Source organism: Haliotis rubra, unplaced genomic scaffold (genome assembly GCF_003918875.1).
Source record: "Haliotis rubra isolate DU_JTF1 unplaced genomic scaffold, ASM391887v1 Scf863, whole genome shotgun sequence".
NCBI classification, from domain to species: domain Eukaryota; kingdom Metazoa; phylum Mollusca; class Gastropoda; order Lepetellida; family Haliotidae; genus Haliotis; species Haliotis rubra.
The window spans coordinates 106,747-128,459 of NW_025767594.1; the positions used below are offsets into that span (position 1 = coordinate 106,747).

The 21,713-nt window shown below is 39.3% G+C and overlaps 1 long non-coding RNA gene across 1 annotated transcript; it reads right to left on the minus strand.

The window, feature by feature from the left end:
- Nucleotides 1-741: 741 nt before the first annotated feature.
- On the minus strand, nucleotides 742-10,196 carry LOC124262995. Its single transcript, XR_006894744.1, has 3 exons — nucleotides 9,939-10,196; nucleotides 1,562-1,815; nucleotides 742-1,305 (listed from the first exon to the last, which is right to left on the minus strand). It is a non-coding gene; the product is annotated as an uncharacterized LOC124262995 (long non-coding RNA).
- Nucleotides 10,197-21,713: the final 11,517 nt, after the last annotated feature.

Below are 21,713 nucleotides of genomic sequence, written 5' to 3' on the forward strand. Positions count from 1 at the left end.
GACTGTGATCAATTTGAACTTATTGCAATTCAATGTCAGCAGCAACTTTTCAGCTGATAAATTGACAGTGTTTTCTATAGAATAAATGATTAGACATGATTTTGGTTATCTTCTATTAACAAAAAGCCAGACTTGCGTTTCTTTGCTGTTCAGTATATATGCACTGTAATATATACATAACATTTCATCTCAACAATCAGTTGAGTCTACGAGTATATGACAGTGCAAATGTTTCCACTTTCAACACATTGATAAGACAAAAAATTCCACCTTGAATTCTTATGTATTTCTGAAGAGGGTGCTTGCAGGGTACATCCTTTCCCCAAACTCCAACACAGTAATAAATCTTTACTGCTTGATTCCACAGTGAATCCCCATGAATGCCTGCAGATTACCAGATTGTGTAATTTTTCCCCACATTTAACACATTCACCAGGCTTGATTCACTGTAAAATCCTCAGGTGTCCCTGAACCTGATAGTCTAAATGTTTTCTGACACACAATGCACTGATGAAGTTTGATTCCACTGTGAATCTTCATGTATTTCTGAAGAGTACTTGTGTAAAGTGTTTCCCACATCCAATACATTCTTAAGGCTTGATTCCACTGTGAATCTTAAGGTGTGTCTGCATATGACCTGATTGTGTGAACTTTTTCCCACATTCAACACATTCATAAGGTTTGATTCCACTGTGAATCCTCATGTGTGTCTGCAGACTGCTTGATTGTGTAAATGTTTTCCCACATTCAATACATTTATAAGGCTTGATTCCCGTGTGAACCCTCATGTGCCTCTGAAGTTCAGATGGTAGTGTAAATGTTTTCTCACATACAATGCACTGATGAGGTTTGATTCCTGTGAACATTCATATGTCTCTTCAGTTTAGTTGATTGTGTAAAATTTTCCCAACATTCAACACATTCAAAAGGTTTGATTCCACTGTGAATCCTCTTGTGTCTCTGCAGACTATAAAGTGTGCAAATTCTTTCCCACATTCAACACATTCATAACGTTTGATGCCACTGTGAATCCACATGTGTCTCTGCAGTTTAGTTGAGTATGTAAATTGTTTCCCACATTCTACACATTCATAAGGCTTGATTCCACTGTGAATCCTCATGTGTGTCTGCAGAGTACCTGATTGTGTAAATTGCTTGCCACATTCTACACATTCATAAGGCTTGATTCACTGTGAATCCCCATGTGTGTCTGCAGAGTACCTGAGTGGGTAAATTGCTTGCCACATTCAACACATTCATAAGGCTTGATTCCACTGTGAATCCTCATGTGTGTCTGCAGAGTACCTGTAGGTGGGTAAATTGCTTCCAAGTACATTCAACACATTCATAAAGGCTTGATTCCACTGTGAATCCTCATGTGTGTCTGCAGAGTACCTAATTGTGCCAAAATTGCTTCCCACATTCAACACATTCATAAGGCTTGATTCCACTGTGAATCCTCATGTGTGTCTGCAGATTACCTGAGTGTGTAAATTGCTTCCCACAACACATTCATAAGGCTTGATTCCACTGTGAATCCTCATGTGTGTCTGCAGATTACCTGAGTGTGTAAATTGCTTCCCACATTCAAGCACATTCATAAGGCTTGATTCACTGTGAATCCTCATCTCTCTCTCCATACTTGTTGAATGTGTAATTGTTCTCCACATTGAACACATCCCCACATTGAGCACATTCCTTGGAAGCGATTCAATATGAATCCACATGAGTGTTTGCAGACTACTTGATGGTGTAAATTCTTTCCCACATTCAACATTTATAAGGCTTGATTCCACTGTAAATCTTCATGTGTACCTGTAAATGAACAGATTGTGTAACTTTTTTTATCAAATACGATGCAATTATGAGGCTTGATGCCACTGTGAATATTCATGTGTGACTGAAGATTAGCTGATGGTGTGAATGTTTTCTGACATTCAGCACACTGATACTCTTGATTCCATGATGACAGAGCATGTCCTTTTCAAGTCACCAGATTTATAGTGGTGAGGGGCGGTGGGGTAGCCTAGTGGTTAAAGAATGTGGGCTTGTCACGCCGAAGACCCGGGTTCGAATCCCCACATGGGTACATTGTGTGACCCATTTCTGGTGTCCCCGCGGGCCATGATGTGGCTGGAATATTGCTGGGACTAGATAAGAGATCTCCGTCTGAATCCACTATTGCAAACTGAGGATTGTGGACCATGATTGGCTACATTGATAGAAGTAAACTCCAGTTCTTTGGCTCTTTATGCAACACTAGTTGTAACAATCTCATAAAACACATATTCTGTGCTTCCATGGCTAATACACCCCGAAAATCAACTATTTGTGGAGATCTTCAGTCTGTTTTGTGCAAATACAACCTTAGAAACTACTTCATACTTACTTATACAGTGGTTCATTTCCCCAAACACCAGTGGAGACGAATTATAAACAAACACGTACCAAGAATATGAAGAGCACATGTGGCGTAACAAAGTATCACTTAATGCAGGAGTGTCTCGTTACATGCGAGCTCATACATCACTGACATATCACATACTTTTGAACTTAGCATTTTTTATACACTGAACACAGAACAGCCTTGCAATTATGTTTGAAACTTTCATCACGAAATAAAATCTCAAAAGAATGTTTGCTTTGTAACAAGCACGCTTATGACTATGACAACCATGTCATACTACATACTGAAAAATTATTAGGTCTCGAAATAACTTTTTCTCATCTCTGATTGATCTACTTGATGTTGAAACCTATGTAAAGTTTGAAATGTTGGAAGACGACGAAATGCTGTCAACTCTCCAAGGTGCAGATACACAGTTCACACGACCCCTAGTGCGGGACACATACCATGCTGTCATTAAAAACTTTGCAAACTATGTCCATCATTTGAAACAATATCTTGAGTTTGTATTTTAATGGAGGCACAAGTGACGCCATCCCTTTGTGAATGTTTCATTATATACATATCAATTGTGAACTATGAAAAACATTGTCCTGTTTGTAAATACTATTGTGTTGTATGTTTGAATGAATTCATGAAAATCTCTCTCTCTCTCTCTCTCTCTCTCTCTCTCTCTCTCTCTCTCTCTCTCTCTCTCTCTCTCTCTCTCTCTCTCTCTCTCTCTCTCTCTCTCTCTCTCTCTCTCTCTCTCTCTCAAGATGATGTTTTCCTTCACTGAATGTAACAATCAACGTTATTCACCGTTGTGTAAAACCGCCCATGTTTGTGTCTATAGTTCTTTTCTTCATTCTTTTCTACAGTAAACACACGGCTGATACAACATCCACACCTGCTTGCATTGCTGAAAATAATACCTCCTAGGCCCAACACTCTTTCACTGATAGTTCACAATAAACAGTTGTCAGTAAGTTGTATCTTAAAGGCTTAATGCAGGTCTCTGATTGTTATGGATCATTCCATTACAAGGTCATAGGGAAATTAGGTCATTCCATCTTTTTGTCATTTATGCCATTTGATATAGTAAATGTAGTACATTATTGCTATATACTTTTATTAATGCATAAATAACATAAATAAATATCATAAGTAAGCATTATCAGTAAAGTATGTATGACAGTGTAATTAGCAAAGGTATGAATGCTCATATGCAAGAATGTGTGTATGAGTGATGATTTTATTTATAACTTTAACTTCTTTGAGTGGCATGTTTAGAAGTTGGTGAATCAGATATGGACAAAGTTTACAGATGAACTTCTTTATTTGGATGATGCGATGTTTTGAATCAGATTATTGTATCGTTGTCATTTTTTTTTCTCCAGTGGGATGTACAGAGCAGGAGAGATTGGACATGTTTATACAAGTATATAAGCAGTCAGGGGTGGTTGATGAGTTCATGGTTTATAGAGGAGATAAAATAACAATGATCTCTGTTGATCAGGGGTCGGTGTCGTTTGATGTGGATGGCTTCAATTAACTTCTGTTTGGTGAAGTCAGGTTGGTTGGTTGCCTGTATTGTGTATTATATTATGTCCAGTTGACAACGATACAATAATTTGTATCAAAACGTCGCATCATCCGAATAAAGAAGTTGTTCATCCACGAAGTTTGTCCTTTCCTATATAACTTTATACTACAAGTGTGCTTGGATTATGCATATTTATATTTATTACCCACATGGTCAACGTATGGGTAGTTGCATACTAATCTCGTACGTCACACGAGTGTCGTATCGCTTTGACCTGTGTCGTAACGTAACGACTTGACCTGAGATTATAACGATTTGACTGGATAACCGATGACCTCTCAATTAGGTCACATTCTGACGTAACTATTTTTTCATTCATAACAAACACGTGATTTCATTCATTCTGCAACTTAAATGCATTGTGGGAATGTAAACATTGCGAACGTTGCCGTGTCGCTGTTTAATTGTGAGTACAACTGAGACATTATATCCGCCGAAAAAACATAAACGCAATGTTTCCACTAGTGATGTTAGTATTGTTAGCCGAATGAAGCAACTGGAAACCCAGAAAAGAGGTGCTACGGAGTAGTTTACTGTAGGAAGCTGTACGAGGCGATGACAACTGACATGAATCGTGACGTCGGTTACCAAGGCAGTGACGTCATTTCGCTCGGTCAGATACCATAGGAAGGACACTCGTTTCGTATAATTCATATGTAATGAGACCTCGTGTAGTATTCTCTATATATCACACAATGAAGTAAACCTTTCCTTGCATTGTACAAGTTAATTGCTGTGTCTGAACAATTCTCCGTCACGTGACATATGTATATATTTAAATGAGTTATATTTGCTTGCCTCAGGTATCACAATCCTGTAACAAGTACACTCTCCTGTCGGGTATGAATGAGTGATGTATTTGCTTATTGGTTTTTTTTGCATTATTGCCTTGTGTCATGTATTTGATTACATGATGATATATTAGAATCTGGTAAACACGTTTGTAAGAAAACATATTTTGTGTGTGTACTTCTAATGGTATGAGCATCCAAACTGTATCTCAAAAGTCTAGCAAGCCTCCTAATAGCCCTTAAAAACCCTTTCTAAACCAAACACAACTGAGCTACACTAGCACTTAATTCCCTTATTTCAAAATTCATGCCCCATCCCATGGTACTTATTAATCTCTCTTCGTAATTACTGTAACCATGGCGTTAATACAGTGGAATTGCAACGGTCTCCGGGCACACGGGCATGAGCTTAAGGCACTCATCGCCCAAAACAAAATTTCCCCCCAATATTATAGCTCTGCAAGAAACAAGATTATCCCCCCAAAACACCTTCAAATTACCAGGCTATAATTACATTTGGAAAGACAGACCTCGGCCACCTAATTACCCAGGCCCCCTTGATGGGGTCGTGGGCATTTTCATCACAGAGAAATTAAATTACAACATTTTGCAATTTCCGTTACAGATTTAGAAGTCCTGGCTATTAACACTAAACTTAACAACAAAGAAATTACCATTATCAACGTCTACAGAAGACCCAGCATTAAAATCACTCACCAAGATTTGGACATAATTTCTAAATTCATAGGCCCCGGCACTATTTTACTCGAAGACTTTAATGCACACCACCCACTGTGGGGCACAAGACCTAACACTGATATCAATGGAACCCGCTTCGCCGACTGGCTACACCAACACAAGCTCACATCCCTAAATGATAACCAACCCACCCGTTACCCCCTCTCTCGCCACCATTCATCCACAGCCATTGACATCACACTCACCACACCCAATCTCACACAAGCTCGTATCTGGGAGGTACACAATGACACTTGGGGCAGCAACCACTGCCCCATCAAAATCACTATCACCTCACACATCCCCACCCCAACTTCACCCACACACCTCCACCCACCACACCCACACCCCCTCCCACACCCACAGAAACCAGATACAATATCAAGAAAGCAGACTGGTACAAATTCACTACACTATGTAAACAAGTAGACCCCTAAAACATCTACAGCTTAGATATTAACACATTCAACAGCAACCTTACAAACACCATCCTAGACATCACGGGGCTGTGGGGTAGCCTAGTAGTTCAAGCGTTGGCTCGTCACGCCGAAGGCCCGGGTTCGATTCCCCACATGTGCACAATGTGTTAAGCCCATTTCTGGTGTCCCCCGCCGTGATATTGCTGGAATATTGCTAAAAGTGGCGTGAAACTAAACTCAGTCAGTCAGTCCTAGACATCACAGATAAATGCATTCCCACTTTTCGGTTCAACCCTGCACAAAAAACAGTCCCATGGTGGAGCACAGAAATCATCAATGCCAGAAAGGCTAGAAACAAAGGCCCTTAATCAATCAAAAGGGGACCGTTCACAATTATGTTTGGCTAAACAACTACGAAATAAAACTAAAAGAATTATCAAGGCAGCAAAAATAAAAAATTGGAGAAATTTCTGTTTTACCCTAAAGCAATCTCATCGAAACTCCAGGACTATGTGGAATAAATCTAAAGCCATAAAGGGCATTTAAGAAAAACCTATCTCACCCAACTCCAGCCTTAGCCACAAACAAAGACAAAACTAATGCATTTGCTACCCACTTCTCGGCCACAAGCAGCTCCACCAACTACCCACCCTCCTTCCAAAACACCACCCATACCGTCCCATATCTCTCACCTCCCACCTCTGCAAAACTCTCAAAACTATTATAAATAACAGGCTCAAACACCTCATTCAAACCAATAAACTAATCAAAGAGGACCAGAGCGGCTTTACTCCAAACCGACATACTACAGAAACCGACATACTATAGAGGCACAGAAACAATGCACCATGGCCATTTTACATTTGTAACAAGATATTAAAGTAGCACAGGCTACTACAAAGAAACAATGCACCATGGCCATTTTCATCGATTTCAGCAAATTTGCTTTTCTTTTGGACCTCTTCCACTTTCAAACAGGCATCCAAAAAGCTAAATTTCATCCTAGGCCCAAAATGGTAACCTTTGACCACCATATTATGACATAGTATATGCAAAATTACACCCCAAACTACACATTATTAAAAAAAGAAGCTTAGTTAATTCATGTCAAAAGGATTTAAACTTAATGCGAACCATCAGCAGCACAACCTGGGGTGCCGACAAACACACACTTACCAACATATACAAAACTCTTATGCTGTCGAGACTGGACTATGCCGCCCTGGTCCTCCACAACCTCTCCCCCGGTAACCTACAAAAACTCAATTGAGTGCAATTTAAAGCCCTCAAATTACCCCACGGCGCGAGAAGAGGTACCTCTCTTAATACATTACTTCTACTCACAGGCACCCCTTCAATCACACAAAGAATAAACCAAACCACACTCACCTACTGGGCTGGGGCCCAACACACCCCTATATTTAAGCTAATCTCAAACAAATGCAACAACATTAAAAAATCACCACTCAAACAGTTCAAATCTAACCCATCTAAAGCTTCATGGCTGCCCTACCTATACAGTCTGCTACATGCACAACAGCTAAACACCATACAACACTCGCCTCCCATTACAAGCTACATTCACGGCAAACCTCCACCCATCACAGACACAACCCTAGACACAACCCTCAAACATCTACCTAAAGACACCCACAGATCTACCATAACTAACATTACAAACAACTACATAAACACAAACTACCCCACCCACACCCACTTATACACAGATGCATCAATCAACCCAAACAAACTCACAGGCCTAGGCATACATGTGCAACAACACACACACACACGCGTGCGTGCACGCGCACACACACACACACCCCATTACAACCAACTTCCACTGTACCAACCACACAACAATAAACACTGCAGAACTAAGAGCCATCCTCACTGCACTGCACTTAATACCCTCTCTCCCCAAAACAAACTTCCTTATCCTAACCGACTCACTCAACTCCATCAAACTACACAACATGCACTCCAAATCACGCCCAGACTTCATCCACAATGACACAGCAGCCAAACTCGCCACATCCCACATATCACCAAACTTTCAAACATCCAAAACAGAAATCAAACAACTCATTAAAACAAACATAACATCAACACAAACAAATCATCTTAGGTCACATCTATTATAGAATCTCCAATAAGAAAAATCCCCACATATTCAAACATCAAAAATATTGACAGGGCTATAAACAGACTAATTACAGGCATCACAAACTTAAACTACACACTTTACAAACAAATTAGATACCCAGATGCACACACTGCAATACACAATAGGACATAAACGACATATTTACATATCGCCACCTACAATAAACAAATATTAAGCAACTTCATAGCAACATTCCCACAAAATACCACAATAATATACATCTACCCCTCAACCCCCACAATCCGCCTATTATCTTTCAAGCCATAGCCACCTTCCTACAAATCTCTAACTTACTTCATAAAATTTAGAACTCCCCAAACAAATTTTCACAACACCACTATTTCCTAGCTCTTACATTTAAAACAGGCTTCAAAATTTCACTTATCCATTCTATCATTATATCACCAATATAAGCCTACTCATTTATAAAACTTGTTCTATACTGTATTCATTTAGACCTGGGACTCAATTCAGTTATCCATAGCGCTTTATATCTGCTACGTGGTCCGCGGTAACTTAACCCACCACCACCCCCTCCTCTCCCCCATTCCCACCACGCCCTTATGCATGGTCCCCATTTACATCTATGATTTAGTTTTAACACTATCTCTCTTTTATTAACAAATACTGCTGGGTTTGTTTTACTTCTTTCCCTTCATAACATCGGCTTTTCATTTATTTTCCTTCCATGTTTCTTAAACGTTTTCTGTCTTAAATTCTATATAGGTTAACGCCCCATCATTTACATTTTTTGGGTATGGTGGTTTATCCCTTATTAAACCATAAAACCGTAAAACTTATAATCATCATCATCACCTATAGTTTGGCATGAAATGCATGTGGACCCGTTTTTTTGTAAATATCTCTTCATCCAATGACCCAATCGATCTCAAACTGTGCAAGTGGATGTTTTGTCAGACAACCTAATCACATTGTAAATCACCAATTTTATGCATTTGTATGAAAGAATCTGTCTATGTAACTGTCAACAAAATAAACAGCAGAACGCAGAATGCTTGCAGAGGGAGGGAGCCAATGACGTGTAACAGCAGCAGTGTACGGTCATAAAGGTCAATGCACGTGCAGTTCATGATAGTTACCTGTGCACTGCACAGTGATAGACCGTTTGGATCATTCACATTGACTACTTCTAGCTTTCATCATGAAAGCTTATTCAGATGATGCTACACGTTTAAATAGAAATGTGTTGAATTTTTTTGAAAAAGAGAGCAAACGTAGCAAACCGATTTATAAGGTGTCGGATTACATGAAACGTACAAAGGTAGGTATCCAAAGTTAAGATTCTTTTGAAATCAGGGTCATCAGAGATGGCATTTGCCGACTAGTTGCTAGAAATGAACACCTCTTCATACCTGTCACGTGCATAGCTGAGCTACATTGACGAACGTTGACCTTTATGACCCAACACTGCTGCTGTTACAGGTCATTGGCTCCCTCCCTCTGCAAGCATTCTGCGTTCTGCTGTATATTTTGTTGACAGTTACATAGACAGATCCTTTCATACAAATGCATAAAATTGGTGATTTACATTGTGATTAGGTTGTCTGACAAAACATCCACTTGCACAGTTTGAGATCGATTGGGTCATTGGATGAAGAGATATTTACAAAAAAAACGGGTCCACATGCATTTCATGCCAAACTATAGCCATAGTGCAATGTTGTCTTATCATTTTTGGGTAGACTGGCTAAGTGAGAGTGAACCATATCGATACGGACAATGGTATAGAAACAAACGAGACACAATTCCAAGATTGGATGTTATTCAAAGGTCTACCTTCGAATTGTTATCTGCTGCAGCATTTACTTACGTTCGAGTGCCACCACTGTGTACAGCTTCCCGGCTTCGGTGTGAAGCTGAAATATTTTACTACATCCGTTGCAAGCGCGTCTGTAGCTATTTTTAGAAAGGTCTGGATTTCTGCTTTCTCCTCAACGACCTGGTCCCCTGGCGGTTCCCTCATAGTAGCGAAGGCAGTGTAGCGCCAGCGCAGAATACCCTGGGAACCAGGCAGACACTTCAACAGAGGCCGGGGGCCAGTCTGTTTTTACTGTGATCCTTCACGTTGCCACAACCTAGGGTTCAGAGATCATTCATCACCTAATCAATACTATGATGTCAACCACGCACTATGTAGATTTATAAATTAAAGGTCACATGCAACCAAAAAATCAAACATAATTAAAACACAATTATCACTTATTCATGACATATAAAATACATTGCTGATTATGAAAAAACATAAACAACATTATAAGCAAATCAAAAATTCAATATTTTGTACTTGGGTTTACTTTTTACACAAATTTGGATAAATTGATAATTTTTAAGTATCATTTGTCGAGAATAATTTAACCCGAAAATTGGCAGACTTGGATATTTCATTATGGGGGTTGATAAATACATATTCCTAGCGTCCCAAAGATTTGACCATTCAAAAATATAATGAAATTCATCAGCAATAGATGTTGATGGGCAGAGTTTACAAGTTCTATCACAGCATAGTTATGTTCTCCCCGCATCCCGTTTCTATTGGTAGATTTGTGATTTGATGTAACATATCTTAGCAATGGAATTGATATTCGCTTAGGGAGAGATAGGTATGTGTCAAATAGTGGATGCTGTTTAAGGTATTGGGGCTTGAAACAACGTCATTTCTCCACTTTTGAATAAATTAGTCTTTAAGTATGTGTTCTACCTGTGACGCGGCTAGCCACAGAGTTGTACAGGAGGACGGGTTTTTGAATACATACTATCGGTAATGCGATACTACGTAAAATATCCTTAACTTTTACCAGCCATGGGTTTTCTCGTAGTTCTTTGCTTTCAGTTACCACCATGAAGTAAGTATAAATAAGTTGTGAAGGTTTGTTGACTCCATTTTGGCTGGTTAGTTTATGCCAAAAAGTCGTCTGCTTCACTCTCACCCGTCATCCAAACCATACAAGTTACGTGAGAGTAAAGAAGAGTAAAGACTTCACAAAAGTTTACATCGACGCCGCGCTCTCCAAGGACGGGCTGATCGAGAGATCGAATATGCAGACTTTATTAAAGAAGATTATAAAGGCTCGTTCTTATCGCTTTCATGGAAAACGTCTGTTAACGTGTAACAGTAAGGCCTAGGACAGACAGTGGCTCGGCTTCTGGAATACGGGTGGGTGGGCTGAGAACGTATGTAGCAACTCTGTGTTTAGGCAGTCGGTTGTTATCGACTCTGATTTTGACACTTTGGGTGTATGCGAGACATTTTTTAGGGGCAACTCTACACTCTCGGTTGAGGGGTATACCTCGTATGGTAATATGGAACTGATAATTGACTTTCGGAGTAAACCCACAGAAATGCTTCCAGTGATAATCAACAATGAATGTGTTGAGACAGTGTCGGAGTATTTGGGAACCTTCATTGACTTTCTAAGCTGAACTGGAACTCTAATACTGAAGCCCTATACAAAAAGTGTCAACAACGTCTTCATCTCAAGCGTAAACTGTGATCTTTAAATGTTAACCCATCTGTGATGTCATCTTTTTATGTAGCATTTATTCAGAGTATTTTAACATTTTCCTTCCATTGTTGGTACGGGTCTCTCTCACTTCATCTCAAATCTAAAATAGACAAAATTGTTAACACTGCAAGTAAAATCACTGGAGTCAGATTTTTATCATCAATATATGAGCGGCAAACCGTGAATCAAACTGTCAAAATCATATCTGACCGTACTCACTACTTAAATTCGGAATACAACCTCTTCCCTTCAGGCCACCGCTACAAAGTTCCAATTGTGAAAACTAAGAGAGCCCGTACATCCTTTATTCCAAGTACCTTATATCTCTTAAACAAATGTGAAGTTACCTAAATCAAAGAATTTATGTAAATATGTTTGGTATCTCTCTAATGTGTCAGTAGCTCTGCTGATGTAACACAAATTCCTGAAAAGGCATTAAAGTATTATTGTATTGTATTGTATTGTATTGTATTGTATTGTATTGTATTGTATTGTATTGTATTGTATTGTATTGTATTGTATTCTATTCTATTCTATTCTATTCTATTGTATTCTATTCTATTCTATTCTAACAACCGCCGTAATCTTCACATACGAGGATCCGGAAGGATCGGCGCTTTTTTAAGAACAGTGTTCTACAGGATTTTAATGTGACAGTTTTAGATAAACGCCTTGAGGATGTTATGTGGTTCAAGTTGAATTCACTCCATGACGAGTCTTTTGCTATTTTATTGTGTGTTTGTTACTTGCCCCCGTCGTGTTCAACCAGGGTTAATGATGCTGAGCACGTTTTTGAGAGTCTAATGGAAAAACTATATTTGTATCAAAATGATGGCATCTTTTGTTTGTGTGGCGACTTAAATGTACGTATTGGCAACAATATTGATTTTATCCAGGGGGTTGACCAAATTCCTGAACGTGAAGTTTTAGATATTAAAGAAAATGCGCATCGGGACATAGTTACAAACAGTTGTTGCTACCTGTCTTAACAATGATCTTGATAGAATTTCACGATGGGCCCGTAAGTGGCAGGTTACATTTCATCCAAATAAAACCGAAACTACTCAGTTCTCACGTAAAACGAAACCGTCTCTAAAACCGAACCTTTTCATGGACGGAACAATCATAAAAGAAGTCAAAAGTCATAAACATCTAGGATTAACACTTCAAAGCGAGTGTACGTGGAATGATCACACTAATGATATTGTACGAAAAGTTCGCCCTATGATCAGTTGTCTGAGGAGTTTTAAATACCGATTATCACGCAAAACGTTGGATATCATGTATAAGTCCTATATCTTGCCAATATTTGACTATTGTTCGCATATTTGGGATAACTGTACTTCTTAGCAATCGCGTACATTAGAAAATTTACATCTTGATGCTCTGAGAACTATATGTGGTGCCGTTCGTGGCACAAGTCATAACAAACTTTATAATGAAACCAAATCTCAGTCCTTGCAAGATAGAAGGTATTGCCAGAAGTTAACTTTTTTCTATTAGATGTACAACAACCAATTGCCAAAATATCTTTGTGACTTGATCCCAAACTCCGTCTCCGGAACTACAAACTACAGCTTGAGGAATAACTCTGAAATACAAGGAATTTACAGTCGCACTGCCTCTTATGCCAAATCCTTTTTTACCTGCCACTATAAATTTATGGAATGCCCTACCAAATTCCAAAGCGTCATGTAGTCTCACAAAATTTAAAGACCTAATTAAAAAAACTGAAAATAATATTTACTTTGACCTTAATTATGGCAATCGTTTTTGGCAAATCGTTCACTGCTCAGGCTCGGATGTAGCGACCTAAACGCCGATAAGTATAACAGCCCTTGTTGTTCTTGTGGACATCAGAGTGGAAACACCTTACACATTTCCTCACTTGCCGTAACTATACTCGGATAAGACTTAATATATATTTTTACACTACCGGTTATAACCTGGATACCATTCTTAAGGGAAACAAAGAACTTACTCCCTGTGTAAACCAGAAAATAGTTGAATCCGTCCACGATTATATAACCAAGACACAACGCTTCACATTTTCTCAGGAAAATAATTAAATTTACTCAACAACATTCTCATGATTGATTTATATTTCTACAATGGCTTGTTAGACACACACAACTGTGTAACTCTCTAACTTATGACTACTTAGAGAATAGTTGTATTTCATGTAATCTGTATATATTTATATATATATTAAAATATTATATTTATGCAATGGTTAGTATCGATGACGTCAATTCCTCCATTTCATGTTGTATTATACGTTGCTAGGGAGCGGTGTTAACATAAGCAGTAATGCTTGTTCACCAGTTCTAATTCATCTTCATGAATAAAAATTTGTTTAAATCATTTACAAACTTTTTTGATTAGTGGCAGTCTGTGCATGTTAAATGGCCGTTTGGGTACCCAGGATTTTACTGATGTAAAGAATGGGGCACATGTTGTTGACTATGTCGTCACTACACATGAACAGTTAGGCCACTTTGTAGATTTTAATGTAACTACGATGTCTTCTATTATTGATGGCAGCATTGTTCCAGACTGTATCCCAGATATTCGTATACCTGTACAAGTACACGACGAGGGCTACTCTGTTCATGCTGATATTGTTGACAGTGGCAGCTTTACTCAGAAACGCTATATCCAAAACAAAGTTCCTGACATCTTTCTGTTTAATAGCGATTGCAGTGATAAGATACTTACTCTGATACAAGCCATTGATTCTAGTTTGTCTGCCAGTATGATATTAATGGGGCATATGCCGAATTTATTAATTTCATGTACTCTGAATTAGACACTATCGCTTTACCTAAAGTAACGAAGAAGCTGTATAAAACCAGTAAGTCTATGTACAGTCCGTTTGAGTCAGAAACGGACCGATGAGACAGTTTTCCGGACTCCACCAAAAAAGTTCTTCAAGAAACTATCATTAAAATTTTGACACAGTTCACTATTTGTCACGAGGGAGGAGTGCAGAGAAAGGGACAGCCAGGTGTTAGAGAAGCACGTGCCCACCAAGTTATTTATTCATTAGCCTGTGTTGTGCCGTCTCCATCCTTTCTCGCACACCTTGCACGTTAATGATAGTTTCTTGAAGAACTTTTTGGTGGAGTCAGAAAAATTCTCAAACTATAAAGAAAGCTGTTGGGTGGTAGTTGTAGTAAATGATAAACATGTGTACTATTTATATTTATGTGGCAATTTTGTACAATGATAAAATTTGCAATTCATCAGTCCGTTTCTGACTCAAACGGACTGTACAAACCGTCATTGGTGTCCTGAGCTACAGTTGCAGTGGGACAGTGCTTGTCGAGCAGAACGGCAGTGGTTGCAATGCAAATTCATCTGTCCGGCATAAGATGTTGAAACATATCTGTACAATTGAAAGAAAATCGTTCGATAAGTTACTACGTAAATATAAACGGTCATATCAATTGTCTGAGCAACAACGACTTTTAAATAAACACGGCAGTGATGATAAGTATAGTTTTGGAAAACAATCGGTAGACTCGGAATAACAAACGAACGCGTTGGCACTATACCCTGGGAGATGGTAAATGATGGTATCGTTACTAGTGATAAGTCAGCAGTCTTGGACAGATGGAAGCGTGGCTACAGTGGTCTTTTTGGTGAGGAACCAGTGTCATGGGGGTTATGATCATCCGCTGTCTGGGCCAAGTGATATTGACAACCACGTGACATGTGATGCGATTGACACAAGTGCCCTAGACGCGCCAATCACCTTAGCAGAGGTCGATAGGACTGTTGCACGTGCACGGCGCGGTAAAGCTGCCGGTCCCGACTGTTTACCAGCCGAGGCCCTAAGAACAAAACTTGCATTCAGCTCTTGTTTAAACTGTTTACATTTTGTTTTAATAATAATTCGTGTCCAGATTTGTGGCGCATTAACAAATCTGTATATCTTTCTTGTTTCTTAATGTATTGTACCCGTGAAGGTGCGGGATCGGGAGGTGAGGCTCGCTGGCATGATTGACACATCTCATCATCGTATCCCAATTGGGTAGATCGATGTTCATGCTGTTGATCTCTGGATTGTCTGGTCCAGACTCGATTATTTACAGACCATATAGCTGGGATATTTCTGAGTGCCAGATAAAACTAAACTTACTCACTCACTTAATGCATTGCTGGAGGATTAACATGAGACAACTGTTCGTTGTACAAATCTTTGTTTTACAACTGATAAATAATCCTCCCTATGTCACTGAATACATTTAACCTACAATACAATTCATAACACCAGACAGGTCCTAGCCTCTTCATACCCCACACAATACAGTCACAAGAAGCCTACACCAGTATTTCATTGTACTGTCTGTGGAATAAGAGCGGCTAACGGCATGTGAGTAACCTATGTGTCACATGATGTCAAATAAGTGTTATAAACATGGGCATAAGATGGGTTTTTTATGTTTGCAATTTGAGAGTAAAGTTTTAAAATGTTGAGTAAAAGCACTGGCAAGTTTATAGGAGAACAAGTTTGTTTTCTTATTCAGTAATATATATGACAAATGCTAAATCATTTCATCACTGTACAACCACTTGACACCCTACTTGAGATATTCAGTGACTATCAGTCGTCAACTGCTTACTATTTCCTGTCTTTAATTCCGGTCAGACACTTTCCACATAACGGAAGCTGACCATTTGTCAGCATACATTCAACATCACATTGAAAATTATCCATGCCATGTACTCATGATTACAGTCTGACCTTTAAACAACGGAAGCTGACCATTTGTGACACTACACCACGCTGAAAATTATCACCAACCATGTACACATGATTACAGTCTGACCTTTAATTAAATAAGACAATTTCTGGTCAACTTGAACCGGCTAACTTTGCGAGCACAGGAAGCCACACACTGTCACCTACTTTAACATATCTGTAATCGCATAAGCATAAGTGATACAAATGACAGTATTAAATAGTTAAAATGGTTGTCAGTTTTAATGACTGGATGGAGGTGCTTTTAACAAACATAACACGTTACACTATTTCATCCAATCACAGCTGTCACATGTCTCTTCAGTTACGGCTCAGGGAGCAAGCGATTCTGCTGTTAGCAGTAGTACTGACAGCAGTGCAAAGACTATTCACCCCTATTCACGCATATGCAGGCTCACATGGATTTTAACAGCTACAATCGTTTATTGTTGACAGATATCGAAACATTAAGACTTGTTCCTTGTGTGACAGCGTATATTAAACTGGTTGGTGATTTAACAAAATGCTCTCTGATATTTTGACCTAATAAATAACTGCTAAATTCCCCCTCATTGTGTGATATTATTCTACGTTGAACACATTTGCTTAGCCTGTCTCACAGTCCCTGAACCACATTATTTCCCCTACTGCCATGCCCTCTCTGCAGTGCTAAAACCCTAAATAAAGCAAATCTAGATTTCCTCAGGTTCTGAATCTCTGGTGTCCTTAGGGCTCCTTTTCAATTTAAACGGGCTTGTTTGTTACTATCAAAATTGTATATATATTCAGAGACTAATCATAAGTCTAAGGTTTGCTGTGTGAACACTCGAGTCGGCAAACTCATAAAATAATAATCACAGACCACTAAGGTGAACCTAAAGGTCAGTCAGTCACACACACACACACACACACACACACACACACACACACACACACACACCTGGACCGGAAAGGGGAGGGTGGGGTTCAACATTCGATTAGGTCACACAAAGGTCACACCTATGTGTGATTAAAAAGAAAATGGCCGACTTTTGGGGACTCAACCCCCCTGTGTACAACACGCGACCCTGATATCTTGGATATCGCGGAATTTCATTGCTTTCAGTGCCCTGTAAGATTTACTCGGATATCCTTAGCTATAGGCTCTGTCAGTGGTTAGAAGTAAATAATGTTTTAGTGGAGTAACAAACGGTTTCCGTGCCAAGTAGCACCCAGGATCACATTTAAACATTAAATTCTGTCATTAACAACCGGAAATCACAAAAACGATCTACCTATGTATGTTTTATTGATGCACTGAAAGCATTTGAGAAAGTTAATCGCCATTGCCGCTGGCAATAGTTAGGACAGTTGGGAATTAGGGGTAATTTTATTCGTTCAGAGAAATCCATGTATGAGAATAAGTCCCTTCGCTCGTGTCCGTATTACTAACAGTTGTACAGACACCGTCGGTGTCCACTCCGGTGTTCGACAGGGCTGCGTGATGTCTCCGACATTGTTTCCATTTATATCAATGATCTTGCTAGAGAAATTGATAACCTACGTTGTGGCCTAGATATAGATGGTACCATGTTAAGTCCGCTACTTTACGACCCGTGAAGGTCCGGGGTAGAATAGCCCTTCAGCAACCCATGCTTGCTATAAAAGGCGACTATGCTTGTCGTAAAAGGCGACTAACGGGATCGGGTGGTCAGGCTCGCTGACTTGGTTGACACATGTCATCGGTTCCCAATTGCGCAAATCGATGCTCATGCTGTTGATCACTGTATTGTCTGGTCCAGACTCGATTATTTCCAGACCGCCGCCATATAGCTGGAATATTGCCGAGTGCGGCGAAAAACTCAACTCACTAACTCACTCCGCTACTATACGCTGATGATATTGCCCTGATTGCCCCCGACGAGCTGTCATTACAACGTATGCTAGACTGTTGATAATCTGAATTTACCATTCCATCTAAATGATATCTCCAAAGCTGATTTTCGCCATATTAAAATCTGGCTTATAGTTTGGCATGAAATGCATGTGGACCCGTTTTCTTGTAAAGATCTCTTCATCCAATGACCCAATCGATCTCAAACTGTGCAAGTGGATGTTTTGCCAGACAACCTAATCACACTGTAAATCACCGATTTTATGCATTTGTATTAAAGAATCTGTCTATGTAACTGTCAACAAAATATACAGCAGAACGCAGACGGCTTGAAGAGGGAGGGAGCCAATGACCTGTAACAGCGGCAGTGTTATTCTCTTGATAGTCAATCCTGGTATAACAATATTTCAACTAAACGGAAATAAACTACGTAATTATCGATTATTTAGAAATTCTTAAAGCCAGAACAGTATGTCACCTCACTGTTAACAAGATCCCAACGTAATGTGATGAGTAAGCTTCGTTGTTGCCCTTTGCCGTTTGAGATACAACTAGGCAGGTATACCCGCCCGAAAACGTCTTTAGAAGAGAGGATTTGTAAATTCTGTTGCAGCAATTCTGTTGAAGATGAGGTACACTTTCTCGCCGAGTACGACTTTTATTCAGAAACAATATGTCAGGATATCTCCCGTATTAATCCTCCGTTTTCAGAAAACACGCTCTTTAGTCCCGGACAATAATTGTCAGTATGTGTATTAATATTTTAATGTTTTGGTCTTATGTTAATAAGTCCCATATATTTATCTGGATTTTAAGTAGTTATCGTGTCTCAATGGCCGTAGGGCCGGGTGGTCTACATTTTTTATTGTGAATTTTACGAGATTTTAACATGTCATTTGTATACCACGGGACACGTTAATAAACTATTCTTCTTATTCTTAAATATCGCCTGAGCACTGCAGCTAACCGGAAGTGACGTTGTGTGAGGAAGGATTTTCAGTTAGTTGAATATGAAGAGTGCAACAAGCTTCATCATTTTCAGTCAAGCCCAAATAATGTCATGTAAAACGTTTCACAAAGGGATCCTGTCATTAGGTACGGGAGACAACTTCATCGATTATTGGGAACACCTTGATCTCTGGTCGCAGTGTGCTCGTCCACATTATATACTCCCTGATATAACAGCTGAGACGGTTAAGACCGGGACGGTGGGGGTAGGCTTGTGGTTAAAGTGTTTGTTCGTCACGCCGAAGACCCGTGTTCGATTCCCCACATGGATACAATGTGTGAAGCCCATTTCTGGTGTCCCCAGTCGTGACATTGTTGAAATATTGCTAAAAGCTGAGTACTTGACTAAACTTACATACTCACTCACTGAAAAGGCATGTCGTAGTTTATTAACAAACCGGAACAGATGAACGCATGTTTATCCCACTACATGTCTATCCCACCACCCTCCATGCGATTTAAAACTGGTTTCCAAACTATCACAACATGTATATGAGACTGCTTTGTTGGATCACTCCAAACCATCTGTTTCCAGGGTTCTATTAATGGGTTCTTTCATGAGATCACCTATTTCCAGGGCTCCAGTAACGAGTTCTTTCATAAGATCCCCTGTTTCCAAGGTTCCAAGTACAAGTTCTCTCTTGAGATCACCTATTTCCCAGGTGTCAATAAAAAATGTTTCTTGAGATATCCTGTTTTCAGCAAACCGCTTCATCCGATTCCATTTGTTTCAGTGACAAGGAACGGATTATGTGGATTTCAACTTCCATCATGAGCATGTTTGATGAAAACATAAGAATCATTGTCACACTCTTAAATCATCTCGGGTAGGGACCATACACAATATGATTGTATGACACGTAGCATGATAACAAACCCGATACTTTAAACATGTCTTCCCACACACAACAGACTTGGGTGATTTTCAATAGTCAGTATGGAAAATGCCAATGACGGGATGTACAATCATCCTCCCTATAGTCTCACAATGAATTGCATTCAGCTGTTAAATATCCAAACTTTTTCTGACGTTACATATTTACGGGCTATGATTAGTTCATTATTCTGTCAAAACAAAACAAAACACAAATTATAGATGATGTACACAATTGTGTAAAATTGGTTAAAAGCAATGAATATATTCGGCATACCTATAGTTTAAAACGATGCATTGAAATAATTCAAATATATCTTCATGTGAACTTAGATACATCTATCTTTGATCAATATAATTACACAATGATATTGCAAAATAATATCATAAATGACAGATATCATAAAGAGTGACACATCCTGTCATAAAAACACTTGGAGCACCTTTAGATGCAGCAACAGAACCTTTCGTGGGGAAACAAGTTTAGACATCTTTTTCGGGTTATGATCGGGAAAAAACAATGCATACACAATTGGTTATGACGATTTTTATGGGGAAGCGTGTACAATGTGAATAACGCCCCCTAAATTTATGTACCAAGTAAGCGACCTCCCTGCATGTCATGTACAAAATTGCTGACCTCTCCCTACTATTATGTGTACAAAATTGCTGACCTCTCCCCCTTGCACATATGTACAAAATTGATGACCTCTCCCCAGTATGTGTACAAAATTGATGACCCTCCCCAGTACATGTGTACAAAATTGATGACCCTCCCCAGTACATGTGTACAAAATTGATGACCCTCCCCAGTATGTGTACAAAATTGATGACCTCTCCCCAGTATGTGTACAAAATTGATGACCCTACCCAGTATGTGTACAAAATTGATGACCCTCCCCAGTACATGTGTACAAAATTGATGACCCTCCCCAGTACATGAGTACAAAATTGATGACCTCTCTCCAGAACATGTGTACAAAATTGATGACTCCCCTACCACCCCAGCAATAATATATTAGGATTATTTTAGGGGTTTAGGGCTTGGGACCTAATCCAGTATGGTATGTAGGTGTCTGGCGTCATGTATGTTTCACCCCTCAGAATAATCTTAAAATAACAAATTGACAGAAGCTGCGAATAATAGAATATGTCAGAAGGGGCCAGTGTTATGCATTCCTACCCAAGTGCTTATCTCTGTTTACATTTCGTCTATGTAATTACTTCCATCCGTCGAAACAGTAAAATGATGTTTTTCTTCACTGAAGGTAACAATCGGCGTTATTCTCGTAGTGTATAACCGCCTGTGTGTGTGTGTGTCTATAGTTCTTTTCTTCGTTCTTTTCTACAGTAAACATACGGCTGACAAAACATCCACGGGGACTTGTATTGCTGAAAGTAATACGTCCTAAAGTACTGTCGGAAATAGACAAAATGGCTGTTACTCTGCATCCCTAAAATTTACACTATTGCAAATAGCACATATCGAAATAACCCACTTCGGCCTAACTGGGCGTTCCTTGGGAAGTGTAATAGAAAATCATGTTTACTCGTAAAATCGGGCAAAACTTAGAAAAATT